Source organism: Delphinus delphis, chromosome 14, assembly GCF_949987515.2.
Source record: "Delphinus delphis chromosome 14, mDelDel1.2, whole genome shotgun sequence".
Lineage (NCBI taxonomy): Eukaryota > Metazoa > Chordata > Mammalia > Artiodactyla > Delphinidae > Delphinus > Delphinus delphis.
Window position 1 is genome coordinate 18106963 of NC_082696.1, and position 21492 is coordinate 18128454.

Below are 21492 nucleotides of genomic sequence, written 5' to 3' on the forward strand. Positions count from 1 at the left end.
TCTGGTTTCTCCTATAAAAGCCAAATAACCCTTTAGCACATCACTTAACCCCTCAGGTTATGAATGTCCCTTTGTGAAATGGGGAAAAGATAAGACATGCTATAGAGATCAAATAAAATAGTAAATGCCAACAAGCCAAAACCAAAAAAAAGAAAAAAGAAAAAGGTAATAGAAATGTAAGTTTTGTTTGTTAGTACATTGCACACTAATCTCTTGCAGGAAAAATATAAGTATGTTTCAAATCAAAGAACTTTGACTTATTCAGAGTTCTAAATGACCGATGTAGTGTTCTCTTCAGGTCATTTTCTCTGTTTCAAACTTTGTATATAGAGGAAAAAAGTTGAAATCTTCAAGAGTTGTTTGAAGATTCAATCTAACTAATTTCCTTTTTTCCCAAACATTCCTTCATTACCAAAACATCTACTACAGAGATCAGGCAGAGGTGATTATTTGGGCCTCCATTTTGTAATTTAAGAACTAAAAGTTTGCAAATTTTAATCAGTTAAATCTAGAGTTATATCACTGACCCATTTGTTTCTCAGTAACTTGATTTACAAGCTGTGATTTATATTTATAGTATTTTTTAAATAGAAAGATCATATGCCAGAATATTATTGTCTAATGTTTATGACTTCTAGTTCCTTGTGAATTAATTCTCGTACTTGCTCTTATTAATTCTAAAGTGATCAAGTTTCAGAGAAGCACAAAACTCTGCCCAGCTGCAAACCCTCATGTTCTCCCATAGGAAGCCTTGGCCTCTCCAGATCCAGTGGAATGAGCATTTCTTATACCTGGGTGGAGAATTGGGTGCTATTTGCCAGGAAAGTAGCTTCAGGGGTCAGAAAACTTTGAATGAGAGATTGAGGCTAACCAAAAAATGGAAGCCAAAACAATTCTGGCAGAGTAAAGTCCATTTTGCCTGATGCCCCTGAGCATGAATTGTTATGTCCAATTAGCACTCGTAGGATCTGAGATTTTCTTGGCTGCCATACAACTCAGATTGCTGCTTTGATGGCAGCCAAATAATTATCCAGGAGGATATTTGGGAAACGGACAGAGATCCCCAAAAGAGCTTATTTAAAGCATGATTATAATAGCAGCAGGCACAAAGTTCACAGTGTACAAGGAAGTGAAACTTTCTTCATCTTCAAATGCTAAAATTATTTCCTGACTTGAAGCCCACCCTCCATTTTTTTGAACCTGATGTAGAAAATTAGTCTTGTCACATCAGGTAAACTAAGGGCTTTTTCAACCATAAGCTTGTAAACTCAGTCATTCCAAGGTGTTTGCTTTTTTGTCCCCCTCTCTCAATGCTGCCCTAGTGGAGAAAGAGAAGTGTCAACTTCTCAGCCTTGGTTTGACTTGCCAGGTCTTCAGCACAGGAAAAAAATCACAGTCCTTCAAAGGGGAAAGAGATGGTCCTAGGAGGCCAACTCTACTCCCTGCAGATGACAGTCTGCTGAGTTGTAACCATGGACTCAACAGATTTCCAGGGGGGAGTGCCCATCTAATATGAACTCCCTTTGTCCAGTTGTGAGACTCAAACCAGGGGACCTTTCTTCAGCCTTCTCATGCCTACTGTCCTGCTATCTTTTTTTTGTTGTTTTTTTTTCATAATAGCTGAGAATATTTCTTTTTTTAATTTATTTTTATCCTGCTATCTTTTTACTTTACCGGATTCACCAACCAGATGGGGGTGGGTGCTTTCTTTTCTGGGGAGCTTACAGTTTCCCTGGACCTCACCTAGAACAGAATGCTACTGAACTCAGGTTCAGCTGCTCGCCGTTCGAAAGCCAATACTCGAGAAGCCAGTGTTGGTTGGAAAAGGAAAAGATTGCTTTATTCAGGAGGCCAGCAACCTGGGGAGAAGGCAGACTCATGTCCCAGAACCAACTCTGAAGATTCTGCTCAGCCATGAAAGTTTTTAAAGGGAAAAGGGAAATAATCTTAGTAAATCATTAAGTTAGGGGGTCAGATTCTCACCATCTCCCATTGTGTGCAAGCTGATTGACTTCTTGTGATCTTTTTTTAGATTCTATCTTGTTCACACAGTCTGCTCTCCAGATTACTGAAGGGGAAGCTGGGGAAAAGATCTGTTAATCACTTATTCTTCATTTCTACTTCTTTAATCTAAGAAAAGGATCAACAGGTTATGCGAGGCATTGTGTGAGCAAAATATTTGAAAGGTGTGCTTGGGCCAGAGGTAAGTTAAGCATGGGGGCATCTCATGTAAATGTTAAGGTAGGGACTTCCCTGGTGGCACAGTGGTTAAGAACTTGCCTGCCAATGCAGGGGACATGGGTTTGATCTCTGGTCCAGGAAGATCCCACATTGCCATGGAGCACCTAAGCCCGTGAGCCACAACTACTGAAGCCACAACGAAGAGTAGCCCCCGCTCGCCGCAACCAGACAAAGACTACGCACAGCAACGAAGACCCAACACAGTCAAAATATAAATAAATAAATATATTTTTTTAAAAAATTAGCTAAGATATAGCTTTACTAAAGTGACAAGGCAAAGGGCCTCCTGCAAAGAGCTGCTTCCTGCAAAGAGCTGTTTATAAATCCCCACTGTCAGACATGATTCCATTTCTATGGGATTAGGGGTGAAGGTTCATCTTCTGTAACTTCTTCATGCTGACATAGGGCACCATATTCTTAGAGTGGAAGATGTCGACATGGGTCTGCAGCATCTCTCTGCTGACAGCTTTAGTTGCCCGCTTACATATATGGTCAGAACAAGCCACAGTTATTTTGATGCCCACAAAGATGCAGATTATTATGAGCAATAGTGTTAATCCCATTCTCTTGAAGCCATTTCTTGGAATTGTGCTAGCCATAGATTCAGTGCTGCTCAAGAGGGAGCAGCTTATGTCATAGCTGTAGCCTGGTCATCATGCAGTTAGCTTTTTCCCTCTAGTGGCAGTTATAGTATCTGTAAAACAACTCAGGAATGTGCATCAGACAGGAATTTAAGATTCTGTGACTGTATTGTCCTAATCATTAACTGCTTGAGCCTGCTCTTTTGTGACTCAGGGGAAGCCTGGGATACCTCAGCTTTTCTACAAACAAGAGGTAGGGGACACGGAGGGACCTTTGTACTTGGAGGGGCCCTGCAGGGTTCTGCTCAGATTCAAGAAGGCACAGGTTCTCCACTTGTGGATCATCAAACTTAAAGGGAGTGAAAGGAGAAAGAAGATACTTGAAAAGATGGTTATGTTTGTGTGGTGCCCTTGCCCAACTCTGCACTCCATCTGAGGATGTGGGAGGAGTAGGGCTCCCCAGGCTTACGCCTAACTCTTCAACCCTTCCTTCCTACCCTTCTCATCTCTGTATGGGGAGGGCAGAAAGAACAGACAGAATTCCTTTTTCTTCCCCTCATCACTTTTGTCTGCCTCTTAAATCTGCTTTTTAAAATTTAAGTTTAAAAATTAAGATGTCTTGTTTGATAGCCAGCAAATTTTTCACAATCTCCCAATGGACCAAACAGGAATCCACATCTGAGCCTAAAAGCAGGAGGGTGGTTAGAGGGGCAGACAATCAGTGAGAGAAAAATCATGTTGATTAATACCTCATTTTCTTTTTTTTTTTTTTTTACTGTCATCAAGCTAATTAACATACCCACTTGCTCATCCATATACCTTATTTTTTCTTTTAACATCTTTATTGGAGTATGATTGCTTTACAATGGTGTGTTAGTTTCTGCTTCATAACAAAGTGAATCAGTTATACATATACATATGTTCCCATATCTCTTCCCTCTTGCATCTCCCTCCCTCCCACCCTCCCCATCCCACCCCTCCAGGCAGTCACAAAGCCCCAAGCTGATATCCCTGTGCTATGCGGCTGCTTCCCACTAGCTATCTACCTTATGTTTGGTAGTGTATATATATGTCCATGCCACTCTCTCACTTCGTCCCAGCTTACCCTTCCCCCTCCCCATATCCACAAGTCCATTCTGTAGTAGGTCTGTGTCTTTATTCCCGTCTTACCTCTAGGTTCTTCATAACCTTTTTTTTTTTTCCTTAGATTCCATATATATGTGTTAGCATACGGTATTTGTCTTTCTTTTTCTGACTTACTTCACTCTGTATGACAGACTCTAGGTCCATCCCCTCACTACAAATAACTCAATTTCATTTCTTTTTATGGCTGAGTAATATTCCATTGTATATATGTGCCACATCTTCTTTATCCATTCATCTGTTGATGGACACTTAGGTTGCTTCCATGTCCTGGCTATTGTAAATGGAGCTGCAATGAACATTTTGGTACATGACTCTTTGAATTATGGTTTTCTCAGGGTATATGCCCAGTAGTGGGATTGCTGGATCATATGGTAATTCTATTTTTAGTTTTTTAGGGAACCTCCATACTGTTCTCCATAGTGGCTGTATCAATTTACATTCCCACCAACAGTGCAGGAGGGTTCCCTTTTCTCCACATCCTCTTCAGCATTTATTGTTTCTAGAGTTTTTGATGATGGCCATTCTGACTGGTGTGAGATGATACCTCACTGTAGTTTTGATTTGCATTTCTCTAATGATTAATGATGTTGAGCATTCTTTCATGTGTTTGTTGGCAATCTGTATATCTTCTTTGGAGAACTGTTTGTAGATGACATGATACTATACATAGAGAATCCTAAAGATGCTACCAGAAAACTGCTAGAGCTAATCAATGAATTTGGTAAAGTAGCAGGATGCAAAATTAATGCACAGAAATCTCTGGCATTCCTATACACTAATGATGAAAAATCTGAAAGTGAAATTAAGAAAACACTCCCATTTACCATTGCAACAAAAAGAATAAAATATATAGGAATAAACCTACCTAAGGAGACAAAAGACCTGTATGCAGAAAATTATAAGACACTGATGAAAGAAATTAAAGATGATATAAATAGATGGAGAGATGTACCATGTTCTTGGATTGGAAGAATCAACATTGTGAAAATGACTCTACTACCCAAAGCAATCTACAGATTCAATGCAATCCCTATCAAACTACCACTGGCATTTTTCACAGAACTAGAACCAAAAATTTCACAGTTTGTATGGAAACACAAAGGACCCCGAATAGCCAAAGCAATCTTGAGAAAGAAAAATGGAGCTGGAGGAATCAGCCTCCCTGACTTCAGACTATACTAAAAAGCTACAGTAATCAAGACAGTATGGTACTGGCACAAAAACAGAAATATAGATCAATGGAACAGGATAGAAAGCCCAGAGATAAACCCATGCACATATGTCACCTTATCTTTGATAAAGGAGGCAAGAATATACAATGGAGAAAAGACAGCCTCTTCAGTAAGTGGTGCTGGGAAACCTGGACAGGTACATGTAAAAGTATGAAATTAGAACACTCCTTAACACCATGCACAAAAATAAACTCAAAATGGATTAAAGACCTAAATGTAAGGCCAGACACTATCAAACTCTTAGAGGAAAACAGGCAGAACACTCTGTGACATAAATCACAGCAAGATCCTTTTTGACCCACCTCCTAGAGAAATGGAAGTAAAAACAAAAATAAACAAATGGGACCTAATGAAACTTAAAAGCTTTTGCACAGCAAAGGAACATAAACAAGACCAAAAGACAATCCTCAGAATGGGAGAAAATATTTGCAAATGAAGCAACTGACAAAGGATTAATCTCCAAAATTTACAAGCAGCTCATGCAGCTCAATAAAAAAAAAAAAAAAAAAAAATACCTCATTTTTCTTATCGTACCATATTTCATTATATTCAACATCCTTGTATTATTATTATTATTACTATTATTATTATTTTGGCGTAAGTTTTTATAAACTCTAGAAAGAAGTCATCAATTTTATTTTAAATTTTATCATAAAAATCCCAAGAGTTAGTTATCCACATTCACCTTGGTTTTCTCCTACATACTTTGAAAAGTGTCACAGTTTTTTTTTTCTCCCTTTCGGGAAAACATGTTGACATCCAGATTATCTAAAGTCATGGATTCAAGGTAAGGCAAGGGCTGCTGTCAGCAACATAAAATCACATAACATCCCACAATCCTTTTTGTTAAGAGACCAAGACACTCTGACATACATTATCAATGTTAGATGACATTGCACAGTGCAGTAGTTTTTATATGAGACCCCAGCTCCTCCACATAACACGTCTGAACCTATGCTTCCCTGAAGAATTTAAGCCATCCACCTCTCTAGGTTTTACTATCCCCCTTGACCTTTACCTAAGGAAAGGAATAGTAGGTATAAATTTCAGAATTTATGACAAATGAGCATTATTTTTTTTCTCCATGTTTCAATTTCTGTCTCCCATTCCATTTTTCAAAACTATCACGTTATATGTTGTTTTAAAACGTTTCGTCAAGTTTTTATATCTATTTATAACCTGTGGACATGATTAGAATTTAGGGGTATATTACACCTCATCAGTGAAAATTTCAAGATTCGAAATCAAAGTTTTAAGCAGCATCTATAGCAAATATTCTGATCATTCACCTTGACTTTGTCTTTCCTCCCAGGTTTAATTAACCATTCTCCAGGAGTCAGTTATCTTTTTCCCAGGTTTTCATTGTATTTCACTTCAATTCACTTGTCCAAACTGTTAGTTGATTTTCTACGCAGCTACTGGAATAAATGTCATTCCTCCTAATATTTAACTGTCTGTGCCTTTGTGATTTTCCTTTGTTGGCACTGACTTTTTATTTACTTTTTGTGATTCATGAATTTTCTAAATCGGTAAGTTGGAAAATGTTGCATAGACTCTTGATTGCTCACAATCCAAACAACTAGAAAACTCAAAAGACTGTCACAATCCTAAGGTTCAGCATCACAGCTGGTGGTCAGAGTGATGTTGCTGTGATGGTGCCTGATGCTGGTGTCCCCATAATCAATAATCCATAATTAATTATGTCTTGAAATGTTTTATGTATGGAGGTGTTTATTCAAAATGTTAGAAAAAAAAAACCAAGTGAAAACAACAATAATAATAAATATACATGTATGTATTATACTCACTCTAGTTATACACTCTTTAATTGTACCTTCCTTTAGTGAATCTACACTGAATGTCAGCACAGCAAATCATAATTCTGTTGGGCTGGTTTCCTGCCTCATTGGCTCAGTTCTTCTGTCCTGTTTTACTCCAGATCTTGGCTCAGGCTTTTGTTCTGCCCCAGTGGATACATTACATGATTTTCTGCCATTGCCTCTGGCTCTGGGGTAATGGCACTCCCTTGGGCACAAAGTATGATATTTTTCCACTGATTCCAGCCACCACCACCCTAACTCTGAGGCACAGACTGGCCGCCTCTCCTTCCCCTACTCGCTGTTGTGTAATACCAAACCTCCGGACACTGTTACAGCTGAGTTCATCAGGACAGGGTGGTGAGGAAGAGGGTTAGACCTACGATATATACAGTAACGTTCCGTTAACCTAAACTTCTCCAAGATATATATACTGTGATCAGAAAATAGACTATCTCTTACCACAATATAGTCTTGTTCAGTTGGTCATTTGTATTATCTGTTGTTCCGTTGTGTCTGATTCCAAGATCAGGCTTATCCCTTGCCCGGAGCTGTCCACAAAGGATAGATTCCCTGATGAGCAATGGACTGGGTTGGCTGAACAATTCTATTAACTTGGGGCTTGTTAACCTGAGTATAGGGTTTGTTGAAATGTGGGCTCAGGAATTCAGTCCTGCTCCAGGCTCAGAAACACTTTCCCTTTCTGTCATCTAACTGCCTTTCTACTTAAGAATTTCAAAAGCTTAGCATAGTTGAATTCTAAGCTGATGCCAAGATACTTTGTTATGCCAGCAAGAAAAAACATCAAGAAAAGGAAGAATAATGTTCAGTGACTGAACCTGAAACTAATGCAAATGATATCTTTCATCTGTATAGCATTTTACACTTTTAAAAGGATATTATCTATTTAATATTCACAACAATACTTACCTCTCATTGCCCCTATTTTACGAGTGAGGAAATAGAGCTCAGAGAAGAATTACTTGTAAAATGTCACACAGCCATAAATGTCATAAATGACAGAGTAAAGGTGAAAACTCAGTTTTTTGGACCCTCTGTCTAGAACCCTTTTTTCTACCCACACTGCCTTTGTGAATAGCTCAAGTTATAGAATGACAAATAACCCCCCAAAACAAAAAACACAGCAACAGAACCCGGATTATGCTTTGGCTTTATTTTAAAGATGAGTCTCTATCCTCTACCAGATTTTCTCCATTCCTTTCAATATCCTTTTTCTTGTGAATTCTTCTTCTGGGCCAAATCTGACTCAGCTCTAAAATTTCCACATTCTTCATCCGCCAAATTTTCTTCTCCTCATTAAAAATCTTCTTTAAAGTCCAATTACTATTTCTTTCCTATAGTACATCCTTAAATTTCTTTGTGAGTATCTTAATTCAGGAGTTGAAATTTTTATACTGTATCCTGTTCCCTGTTAATACTCAGAACACATTAACTAATCTTTATGAGAATGTTTCAGGGCCTAAAACTGTAGATAGTGCTAACTTTTCCCATCATGTAAGGTACTTCCTCACAGGGATTTTGGGGTTTAGATTACTCAGCACATGGAACACGTTTAGAACAATGCCTTACATATAGTACGTGCTCAGTAGAAATTGTTTTGTTATTGCTATTATTGTTCTCAGTTTTTGGCATACACTGGAGTGAGAAGTGAATCCCTCTCAGATCAGCTTGATGAAGATTTAAAAATGTATTCAATTCTGGGCTTCCCTGGTGGTGCAGTGGTTGAGAATCCACCTGCCGATGCAGGGGATGCGGGTTCGTGCCCCGGTCCGGGAAGATCCCACATGCCGCGGAGCGGCTGCGCCCGTGAGCCATGGCCGCTGAGCCTGCACGTCCGGAGCCTGTGCTCCGCAACGGGAGAGGCCACAACAGTGAGAGGCCCGCGTACCGCCAAAAAAAAAAAAAAAAAAGTATTCAATTCTAAATGACAGTTGCGTGTTGTCCTTTTTTTTTTTTTTTTAATAAATTTACTTTTCTTTTATTTTTTGGTGCATTGGGTCTTTGTTACTACACGCGGGCTGTCTCTAGTTGCAGTGAGTGGGGGCTACTGTTCGTTGCAGTGCACAGGCTTCTCAGTGCAGTGGCTTCTCTTGTTGCGGAGCACGGGCTCTAGGCACGCGGGCTTAAGTAGTTGCAGCATGTGGGCTCAGTAGTTGTGGCGCACAGGCTTAGTTGCTCCACGGCATGTGGGATCTTCCCGGACCAGGGCTCGAACCCGTGTCCCCTGCATTGGCAGGTGGATTCTTAACCACTGTGCCACCAGAGAAGCCCCATGTGTTGTCTTTCTGACTTGTAAATTTAAAAAGATAAATCACTGCCTTTATTTGGGTGTTTTTTTAAAATAAATATTATCATTAATGTTTATAAGAATAAAAGAATTCTAGCCTGGTAAATTTCTGTTAACAAGCTATAGTTTGCAAAAGCTGTTCTACCCCTATAGTTACCAGTGGTGAAGGTTGTTTGGTTGCAATTATAAACATGCTCATCATACCAATATTTTGTGGCAGAAATATTGTAGTACTGAACATGTTCTGAATTCTTTTCAGTTTCTTTTTATTTTTTAATCACTAAGGATATTTGGATGACAATAATTTCTTTGTTGTTCAAGAGTTCCTCTTGTCATGCAGCTTATTTCTCTCACCTAAAATAGAAATATATTTTTAATTGCTAAAATATTCACTTTTAAGCACATTGTCATTATACTTGAAAACTGGAAACCTATAACAATAGAAGTAACAGCACTCAAATTAACCCTGGGAAGAATGCATAAGAAAACTATGATGTAATTCGAAGTTTACTTCTATCTAATAAGCCACAATATGGGGTGAATTTTATATGTACTCATAACTTACATAGTTCAATTTAGCAATTAATATTATTAAGTAATAAGTGCAGGCATTATATCAGTAACATTAATCAAAACGACTCCCCATTGAAAGTTGCAACTATGATTCCCTACTCTCTACCTCAGAGATCCAACAGATTAGCTCTCCCCAAGAAAACTGACACAGTTCTCCTTTTATCAGATTATCCCACCTCTTCCTACAAACTATTCTAGGCTGTTTCTTTTATGTGGAAAGTTTTCCTATTCCCAGAAGTCCAAACTCATCATTCTACACACAGGTAAAGTTTTGTGTCCTCAATGTCCTAGTAGTTTGAAAGGGAGGCGTCTGTTTCTCTATATTTTATTTTGCCTCCAAGTACAGATCTCTGAGCTCCCCATTCCTCAAACTACACACTTTGATATTTATGTATTTGTTCATGTTCAATCATTTTAAAGCTGAGTTTCTGTGTGCCATTTTTATATTTGAAGTTTTGTTCTCTAGAATCTCTTGGATGATGGACAGTGTTTAATGATTTTTATGGAATGCCTACCAGAGGGCTTCATTCAGTGATATTATTAATAATAAATGTGTTTTTTTGGTGCTAATCTAGCAAGATAGCTAGTGGTTTATTTGTTTCTTCTGAACTGGATGTTTTTAAATACTCACTGTGTGTACACTCAGCTTCATTTTTGTCATTTTCTTGTATGAAGACACTAGCTAGGCACCCTCCTGATCAGAGAGAAAACACACGCTGTATCCTGCCAGCATTCTCTAGAACAGCAGCCCAGGCAGAAGAAGAATGATGCCTTAGAAGAGAGGAAACTGTTTACCTTGGTTCAAGTCTAGCATCATTCTTTCCCTGCTCCCAGGGTGAAGGTCGTCTCTGAGCTGACAGGTTGTGTGGTCCTCTCATGTGTGTCCACATAGCAAACAGAGAGGAGCTATAGATCCTGAAGGCACTGATTCTTCTATTTCAGTGAAAGGAAAATGATCCAAATATCCAGCAGTCATCAGCACATTTCTATGTGGATGCCACACAGGCACTCCTAATTCAGCATGCTCATTTCTCCCCTGGAACATGATCCCTTTCTTATGTTCTCCCCCTCAGAAAAGACTATCATTATCCATCCAGTGACCAAGCCAGGTGGCCTGGGCAGTCATTTGTGAGTTTGTCTTCTCTTTCACCACCATGTTCAGTTAGATGCCAGCTCCCAGGATTCTACCTTCTCAGTAGCTCTTGGTCTCTTTCCTCCTCTCCTCCCCATTGCACCACTCACCCCAGTTTGGATCCTCATTATTTTCCCTTAGATTATTGCTGTATTGAGTTCACTGGCTTCCTGTCTTTAGTGTGGAACACCTCCTTGCTGCCCAAAGATTATTTTTCTAGAATGAAAATCGAATCTTGTCATGTCCTTGTTCATATCTCCTCATGTCTCTTCACTCCCTGCCTTTAGTATAAAATATTCACTTTCTATATCCTAACCCTCTGGTCCCTGCCTAATTCACCATTATATCTTTTGTCACTACTCACCTTGCATTTTACTTTACAGGCGCATGGAACACTATCTTCTCTTCCCCAGTTCTGCTTTTGCTCATGCTTGGAACGTGCGGTCCATCTTTTCATCCTGTTAGTCTCAGGTTCTACATCACCTGGTCTATGAAGCCTCCATCACTGCCCCCAAGAAACTGGGTGCCTACTCATGTAGGCCCCCATGGCCCACCCTTCTTTTTGTTCTGTAACTTTTTATAGGACCGCCAAGCAATTCCAAGTTATAACAGTCATTTCCTAGTCAGCTATGTGGATGACCCCCTGGAGTACATGCAGTGCACAGCATGTATGTCAGCAGAGGTGGCCCTGACTGCATGTCTGCCTCTCTGCTAGACTATCCACTCTCTTAAAGGGCAAGAACTTGCCTTTAATTGTTTTTATCTCTAGTAGCTAGTTCTATCATCTATGAGTCCACATACATGCCCACACATGTGCACACTCACCTAAAAAATAATTCTACTTCTTAGGGAATGTAGGCATAAAATATAGAGGCACATATTAACATTTAAGTTCGATTAAATCCAACTGGATTAAATCAATCCAAGTTAAATCAATCCAATTAAATCTCCTTCAGTGATTTCATAGCTTAAAGTTGGAATGATTAGAGAACTGTTCTAGATTTTATAAGAAAATTCCATTTTTATTTCTTTTTCATTTTAGTTTTTACTTAAGAAACTTTATTTTTTAGACTAGCTTTAGGTTCACAGTACAATTAAGTGGAAAGTACAGAGCGTTCCCATATATTCTCTGTCTCCACACATGCACAGCTTCTTCCATTATCAACATGAGAGTGGTACATTTGTCACAATTGATGAACTTATACTGACACATCATTATGCCCCGGAGTCCATAATTTACATTAAAGGTTAACTCTTGATGTTGTACACTCCATGGGTTTTGACAAATGCAAAATGCCACATATCCATCATTACAGTATTGTACAGAATCGTTTCAGTGCTCTATTTTCATTTCTTTTTAATTTCTGAATTCAAAGACTTATTACTTTTGATTTTGTTCTCTGAATGTTTTCATAAACACTAGATACACTACACGTCTCTTGACTCTTTTTTGCTATCCCTTACTTAGAAGATGGCACCGGTGTCGTCATTGGAAACCTATGTGAGGGTATTTGTGAGACTGACAATTCTCCCATACTATTTACTAGCCCTTTTGGTCAGTGACTCACCAGATCTCTTCCTTACAGAGCCTACAACTGGTTGGGACTCTCTCGTTTCACTTCCTGGCCTATTTGATGAATGTAGACCCAGTCTCCCAGCTTTCTTAGGTTTACTTGTCTATTATTTTTCTTCTTATCTTTTCAAAAGCTACATCGAATCTTTTTAGTGCTGTTGATTGGCTTTTTTAAATTATAGAAATAATGGAGACTACTATTCGAAAGCTTTGAAAATAAAGATAAGGTATACAAATGTAAACCTAAGTAACCTGCAATACTCAGTGATAAACATTTCTTTCCTTCTAGGCTTTTTCCTATATATGTATATATACACACATATATATACTAAATCTATTCTATAGGTATATATACGTGAATCATACTGTCTAAATAGTTTTGTATTCTTCTCTTTTTTAATGATCATTTTATGGCATTTGTTTTCTTATGATCATTAGCGTTCTCTGAAAATGTTATCTACCGCGATTCATTTGACCAATTTCTATTATTGGACATTTAGGTTTTTTCATATGTATTTTTGCCAGTATGAATAACATTTTTGGACACTCCTCGGTGAGAGGATAGCTACACTGACTCTATATAGAATTTCTTCTACTTACCACACCTGAGCAAATTCTCTCTTAGAATATGTGTGTTAGAGTCTTTATGTCAGTCACATAGCAGTAGAGACGAGAAAGGAGAAAAGGCACTCTCTTTGGTGGCACTATGGGGCTTGAGTCTCAGCTCATGTTCTTACAGGCTGTGTGAACTTCGGAAAATTACTCAACATCTCTTTGCTTTAGTTTATTTGTAAAACTGGGGTAATAGTATTTTATTTATAGGGTTCTTGTTAGGAATACAAATATACTAAATATATAAGTGGTATCTTTTAAAATTCATCTAGTGACTAGTGAAGTTGAATTATAACTCTGAGGCTAGAGCGCTCTGCTAAGAATTCTCTTTTTAGCATTCAATGTTAGCTCTGGCAGATATATCCTAAGGATGAAAATGCCCAAATGTGACACCTGTGGCATATTTTTAGATTATTTGAGGTCACATTTAGTATCCTAAAACATAGTCTTTTAGATCTAGTTTTATATTTTTCTTAGTTTTTGAAATTCCGTTGTTGAAAGCTGACTACCTGATGATTGCTGGACGACGATATGATTTCCCGGGTACAGGTTATGTTTAATAAGACATATTGAAAAACAGGGGTAATGTAAACCAAAGACTTTATACACTTTTCCATTTTTTTCTTTGTATATAGCAGATTGAACCTCCTAGATTGCATTGGAAGTATTTACCAGATTCGGGAAATGACCTATTGCTAATTATTTGGGTCAGATTCAGAAGTTTATCTTTTCAGCTTCTAATTTTGAGATAATTCCTTACTTACATAAAAGTTACAAAATCTATTACAAAGAACTCTATTATATCCTCTACCCAGATTCAACAATTCTGAACATTTTGCCCCATTTACTTTAGCATTTGTTCTTTCCCTCTCTCTATATCTTCTTTTTATGCACAAATACTTTAATATGTGTTTCCTAAGGACTGTCTCTTACATAACCAAAGTACCTCTATCAAAGTCAGGAAGTGTAACATTCGTACAATGTTATATCTAATTCATAGTTTTTGTTCAAAGTTCACAACTTGTTTGAATAATATATAGTTTTTTTTTTCTTGTCCAGGTTACAATCCAGGATCACACGTTGTGTTGTCATGTTTCTTTCATTTCCTTTCATCCAAAACAGTTCCTCAGCCTTTCTTTTTCTTTCATGATCTTAATGTTTTTGAAAAGTAAAGCCAATAAGTTTGCAGAATATCCTTCAGTTTGGGTTTCTTTGATGTTTCCTTACAATTAGCTTCAGGTTTTGTATTTTTGAGTGTAACAGCATAGAAGTGATGTTGTGTCCTTCTCAGGGTATCATATCAGGAAGCATATCATATCATTTTGTCTTGTTATGAGTAACATTAGCCTTGATAACTTTAATAAATTTGTGTTTGTTAGGTTAACTTACTATAAAGTTATTATTTTTTCTCTTTGTAATTAGTAAGTAACCTGTGGTGATTATGCTGAAACTGTGTAAATATCTTCTTGCTCATCAAACTTTCATCCACTCTCTTTAGTATTCATTAAGCTGGATCCCCTGTCTTTTTTGACATGTCCCTATCTTAGCACTTTCTTACTTTCTGGTACAACAGAAAGTTCCAGACTCATTTTATGGTTTCCCTGCCCCACCCTGGGCTCATTTCTCTCAGGATCCCTAGTTCCTTTCAGTGGAAAATGGTATTTAGAGACAAAAATCTGGGTGTTAGATGTGATCATTGCTCTTGTGGTGTCTTTACTTATAGGCCCATCCATTTGACAGATCTAAGAAATGTACACACACACTGATACATGTGTTTATACCTCTTTCTGTAAAATTATATGGTATATATATTATGGGCATGAATGTATGTGTATATATATAAATGAGTTCATACTCACATCTCCAATTCCAATTCAATATTACAAGGGTCACAAAATATCTAAAAACTAGAATAGATGGGACCTGATATTAATTGAGTGTAAGCAAAAGGGAGAGGAAGAATTCAAGGTGACTATACATTGTAAATGCTAGCATGGCGCTCCCAACTGTTCAGTGTAAAATGTTTTGTGTACCAACATTTTTTGTTGTGTGTGCCAAACCTACTAATAAAGCCTTAAATTGCTTTACATTTTTAGCAGCTGTATCACAGCGTTCCTGCATATTGATCTTGTGATCAAATAAAACTTGAGGTCTTTATGTTAACTGTTGTCAAGCAAGGTCTGATACCTCTTTTCTTATGAACTTAGTTTTTTGAAACTGTATTGTATGTATTCCTGTGAAATTTTATCTTATTAGCGTTTGACCATCATTCATCCCCTTCAAACCCCTTTAAACCTCGTTTAGCTAATATATTAATTGTCCTACAAATTACCTGTTATACAAAATTTTTATAAAATGCTTTCAATGGCTTTAGCTGACCTTCTCTGAAGATAAAGCAGAAGGTTGAGACTACAGTATACTTTTGGCGGTGAGGGTGATAAACCTGGCATTGTAACTGGAAATGGGGTCATTTCTTACCGTAGTATTTTATGTTATGAAATAGATAATCAAGAGTTAGGTTATCAGATGCTAAAAAAGCAGGGGGGCAAGGTAAGAATTGTGACTCAAGATTTACAAAAAGACAAGGAAATCTCCCTGATGGCCCTCACATAGACTGAAAAAGACTATTAATATGTCCATCCCATTCTTGGCCTTCTTTTCCTCTCAATTTAAACATTCTTCCTAGGTAATCTAATTCACTTCCAAGGCTCTAAACTCTCCAGCTACTCTTCTATAGCTATTGCTTCTTCCATAATTGTAGAATTTTGACTGCTTTGTGTCAACTAAGCTAGGGATCACATTTCCTAGCCCTATTGCAATAGGTGTGGACATATAGTGGTTCTAGCATGGGGAATATGATTAGAAGTTACATATGCAACTTCCTCCTCACTTGCTTAAGAGGACTTCTCTGGCCTCAAACTTCCACTCTTTTCTCCAAGCACAGAGACTAGAGAAACCACATGTTGAACCTGGAACAGCTACTATCAGCCTGGGCCACTGAATAATTCATGAGGGAGAGCCACCCACCAGCCTGAAATACCTGCTCTAGAATTTCATGTGAGTGAGAACTACCTTACAATTATTTGAGCAATTACCTTTTTTTTGGTGCCTCTCCTGAGTCCCCTACTTGTATATTCAACTGCTCACTAGATATTTCTACTTTTGTATCTCAGAGATGTCTCAAGTCTAACATATTTCTCTTCAAATTTACTTCTCATTTCTGGCATTATTATCATCCCAGATGACCTCTCCATTGCACGTGGTGTTACTCCTGGCTACTTCCTTTCCCTTTCGCCCATATCGAATCTGAACATCTTGGTTCTGACGCCTTTATCGCTTGCCTCTCCAACGCTTCCTCTCCATGCTCTTGTCTGTTGCTTTAGACGAAGTCCCAGTCATCTCAGGCTGGGATTGATGCAACAAACCAATAACTGTTCTTTCTGTCTCTAATCTTGCTCCCCTCAAATTTATTCTTGGCTATGGTTTTATTACTGACTAGCTCAATGATCTCATCTGAAAAGTATGGATACTCATGGTATCTACCTTTTGGAGTTTTTATGAGAACTAATGTTGGCTAGATGCCAAGCATTTAGCATGGTTCCTGAGATACAGCAGGACTCAAAACAAGTTAGCTATTGTTAACATTATTATTAGAATTTCCATATCATAACTATTCTTAAAATTCCTTAAAGGGTTATTATTCCTTTAAAAGGTAATCCTATAATTCCTTAAAGGAGTATTATTGTTTCTAGGGTAAAATCGCAGCCCTTAGTGAGCCTGGTTAACATTCTGTAATCTGGTCCCTATAGAACTCTCCAGATTTATCTCTTGTTATTCTCCCCTTCTAAGCTTCTGCTTTATTCATATTGCAATACCTACAGTTCCCTTAACATGTCAAACTCTTTGATACCTCTTATTTTTGTACATGTTGATTCCATTGCTTTAAACACACTACTTCATTGTCTTTCCTGAACTCTTATTAGCCATTCATCCTTCAAATCTCACCTCATATATCACCTCCTCTAGGAACTTTCCTTGATGCTTTCTGGTCTAGTTTAAGCATGTGTTCCATGTTCATCCATAACACCATGTGTTTCCTTTATTGTGGCAATTAGGATAATGTTTTACAAGTGTTTATTAACGGTGGACATGCTTTGGGTGTTTGCCTGGCCCTCTATCCTGACTTGGTGGGCTTCAGTGGTTTTATTTATATATGAGTCTTCACCCTATTTATCATATTTGATTGAAACATACCCAAAGACAGGGCTGAGTATATTTGTTATATCTACTGAAAATTTGAATTGAGACAAAACTATGGCTGGTTAATATGGCTGCTAGACTTGTAAAATATGAAAATTTAGGACCTTAGAAAGGAAAAAGGAAATAGACACAAAACTACAGACAGAACTTAGAAAAACAGGGATAATGGATAAGCAGAGAAAGTAGGTATTCAGAGAGGAGAATAAATTTTTTGAGAATTCAAATCCAATGTTCCAGAAAATATTTTTTATTGTTTGTGATATGCTTGGAATTTATTACATCTTTGCTTTATATCTCCATATCGTTTTGTTTTCAGCTCAATTTTGTATTCCACATATAGTTATTTATTTCTGAAAAAATTATCAAATTCATAAAAGTTGTGAGCTATAAAGACTGAATAATCAGAAAGTTAAGTGTTATTTGAGAGACATTCTACTAGAAAAACATTGAATGAGTCATCAGAAGGCCAAGGTTCTAGACAAAACTCTGCCATTATTTAACTATATAATCTTGGGTAGGTCGGTTGACTGGAGTTCCCCTCCTTTCAGTTATGTCATCTCTAAAGTAAAGACCATAATTTCTTTCCTGCTTACCTTGGAGTTGTAATAATCAGTTGTCCGCTTTGAAAATGTTAAGTGTTTATAGCCAACAAGGCCTTATTAATATTCTGCAATAGAAGAATACTGGCTAGGATTGACTGGAATGACTTCTCAGTCCAAAGATATTACACTACTAGTCACTAGTTTCGTTTACGTAAAAAAGGATGCTTCCCATTTTCAGAAAGGTACAAATATCTACATTTGGAACCTAGGACATATTACACTATTTATGTGCAATATGGTAGCATGTATTATGTATATTCACCTAGGTAATATTTTTAGTAAAAGAAAAGGAATTGCAACCAAATGTAAAAGGATAAGAAACAAAAATATTTACAAAAAAGGAAAAGAAAAAAGATGTTTCCAGTTATATGCTACAGTTATTAAGGGCACAGACTCTTAGTTTTCTCATCTGCAAAATGAGATTTCATAATTATACAGGCTAATGGGATTGTAAAGAATTTAGCACAACTGACCCGGAATGACCTTTGGAGAGATTACTGATTAGAAGTGTGAAGCTGAGAGCTTCCCTGGTGGCGCAGTGGTTAAGAATCTGCCTGCCAATGCAGGGGACATAGGTTTGAGCCCTGGTCCGGGAAGATCCCACATGCCACGGAGCAACGAAGCCCGTGCGCCACAACTACTGAGCCTGTGCTCTAGATCCCGCGAGCCACAACTACAGAGCCCGTGTGCCACAACTACTGAGCCCCGTGCACCTAGAGCCCGTGCTCCGCAACAAGAGAAGCCATGGTAATGAGGAACCTGCGCACGGCAATGAAGAGTAGCCCCCGCTCGCTGCAACCAGAGAAAACCCGCATGCAGCAACGAAGACCCAACACAACCAAAAAAATAATAAATAAATAATTTAAAAAAAAGAAAGAAGTGTGAGGCTGACCAGGTGCAGAAATGTGGTCCCAGGTGTAGAGTTTCACAGCAAGTCATAGATTTGCATTCATATAACACTCCAGATATGGAAGGATCTGGATCCTTGCATTTGTCTCCTGGGAAGTGGTTGATTATTGGTCTTAATTCTTCTAAATGTCAGCCAATCAGATGGAATTTCTCTGCCCCTCATTTCCCAATAAAATTTTAGATATAAGCATACTAATATTTTTCTGAGTCATTATAGAACCAATCTAGTACAAATTTGGGAAACATTTATCCAGCCCTACCTAGTTTATTTAAGATCTTTGCACAAATATTTGCAGAAAGCAATCTTTGAAACTCAACCTATGTCCTAATATAATTGTGAATAAAATGTGTGATAATATTACAGATGGCTCTAGCTTTATATGACAACGTAAAACAAATGCATGGAAAATGTAATGAAAATGGTGCATAATGCACCCTACTTTATAGATGTTCATTATCTTCAATGAATTTGTGACAATTCAGAAGGATAATTTTAACTTTCTTAATCTTTCTAGACTATTGTTAAATTAATTTTGAATATTGTTCTAAATACATTCATTTCCTATAAGATGTAATATCATGGGTAGAAGAGTGCTGGGTTTCTAGTTGTCTAAAAGGAATAGCTGTCATCGAGAAAACAGCTCCAGTTTAATGTGGCAATAATAAAAATGAATTATGCATACTGGAAATGTAATAAGCAGAGATATTTTACCACAATAAGAATGCAAAAATGATGTAATATTATATTCATTTTCAGAAAACAAGGAGAAATAGCTCCTTTGTCATGAAATATTAAGCATGCATCCATGGGGATTTACCAATAACTTAAAACAAAAATATTTTTGGTCTTAAAATAGAATCTCAAAAAAAGCCTCAATTCACCCACATGGTACATAGAGTACCAGGTTTATTCTGAATGATGCTGATAGGAAATAGTGGCTGCAGGGCAAGGAAGAGAGCCAAATTTAAGTTCAAATTCTAAACATTTGTCTGTGGATCTTCTATATTTGAAATGCCATTTCCTGGTTTAATGCGTTTTAAAAGTTGTCATGTTTCTAAATTTGATATACAATTTAAACTCTAACCTATATTAATGTTTCATTTTAATTATGGTAGTTCTTTTACCTTAAGGAATAAATCAAGAAAATAGTGTGCCACAAAAGCATCATCTTCAGATGATAGTTCCTATTGCCATTGTTTGGGTTTGAGATGCCCTGACCCTGCACGTACAGTCTCCTTTCAGAAACACAAGATGAAATTCTAGCTGCACATCTGTTTTAAGTGCAGCAAAGTACAACTCCTTAACCTTATATATGCTAAATGCTTTCATTGACTGTTGAGTAAGAGTCATGTTGGGTCATTCCCCGAGATTCAAAACCAGATGAGAAAGTGACTATGAAAAATCACTAAGTACACATACACGAGAGCACATTTAGAATTTATAAAGCAACTATTCCTTAAAGCAGTTTAACCACTCAAGTTTGAGATTTTAAAGTTTGTCAATTTGTGAGTAAATTAAATAGGAATGTTTTTCCCTATTCCAATAATTCCACCTGTATTAATGTACATCACAGATCCTAGACGTCAGTGGTTCTCAAACTTTATTTTTTATAACAATCCCCTGAGTTGTATACTGAAACTGCATTTGGCCAAATTCTAAATCTCCTCCCCGTCCATTAGGTCTGGAATGAGCTTGGGAATCTGTAGTTTCCATAGACCTCAGGTGATTTGTATGCTGGTGCATCACCCATCATAGTTGAGAAGAACTGAGCATTTTGAAATAGTTATGAGAGGAAAACCAGTTAATGTTGTAAGTTATGCATCTCCAATTTTAATACACTTCTAGAAGCTTGTAGACACAGTTCAGGATAGAAAAGATATTTTAATCAATTGGCAATATTAGGTTTGGCTTCTGGCCCCTGGATATCCAGTTGTACATTTGTAAACCACATCCCGCTTTGGGCATTGGTACTTCATTGTTAAATGGAGGGTGAGGTGGTGTGTGGAGTCTGTTATTTCTAATGTGCCTTCCCATCTTATGTGAGTCAGTGCTTCTACACTTCTGCTTTTCTTGGCTCCTGGGTTGGGTTTCACATAAGCATAAGGCCACTGTCTAGCAGCACTTGATGAGATCAGAGTGGAAGGAGATGTTCTCAACCTTAATAAATTCAACCAGCATTATTTTTGAGAGTTCACCATTCTCTTCTCCTGCCTTGGGAAGAAAGGATTTGGTAGAATGAAAGAACATGGGCCTGACAATTTAAATTTATTTATAGGAGTACAGGAAATAAAAAACAAAGTTATGGAATCTTTAATGGGCAGTATATCTTGAATTTTCATTGGTGGGTAAATATGCTTGTGCCACAGAAAATGAATTTTGTGTCATCATTTACTATCACAAACATATGATTATTTCAGTAACATAGATAAGATGACATGTGACCTGCTGTTTTCTCTATTTCTAGACATTCAAAAAAATTGGGGGTACCCTTTAAAAAAATTAAAA

The 21492-nt window shown here is 37.4% G+C and overlaps 1 long non-coding RNA gene across 1 annotated transcript in view; it reads left to right on the plus strand.

Moving 5' to 3' along the window:
- LOC138414257 (uncharacterized) overlaps window positions 1–21492 on the plus strand; it is a 79278-nt gene that overhangs the window by 10984 nt on the left and 46802 nt on the right. The gene's annotated exons all lie outside the window — the stretch shown is intronic.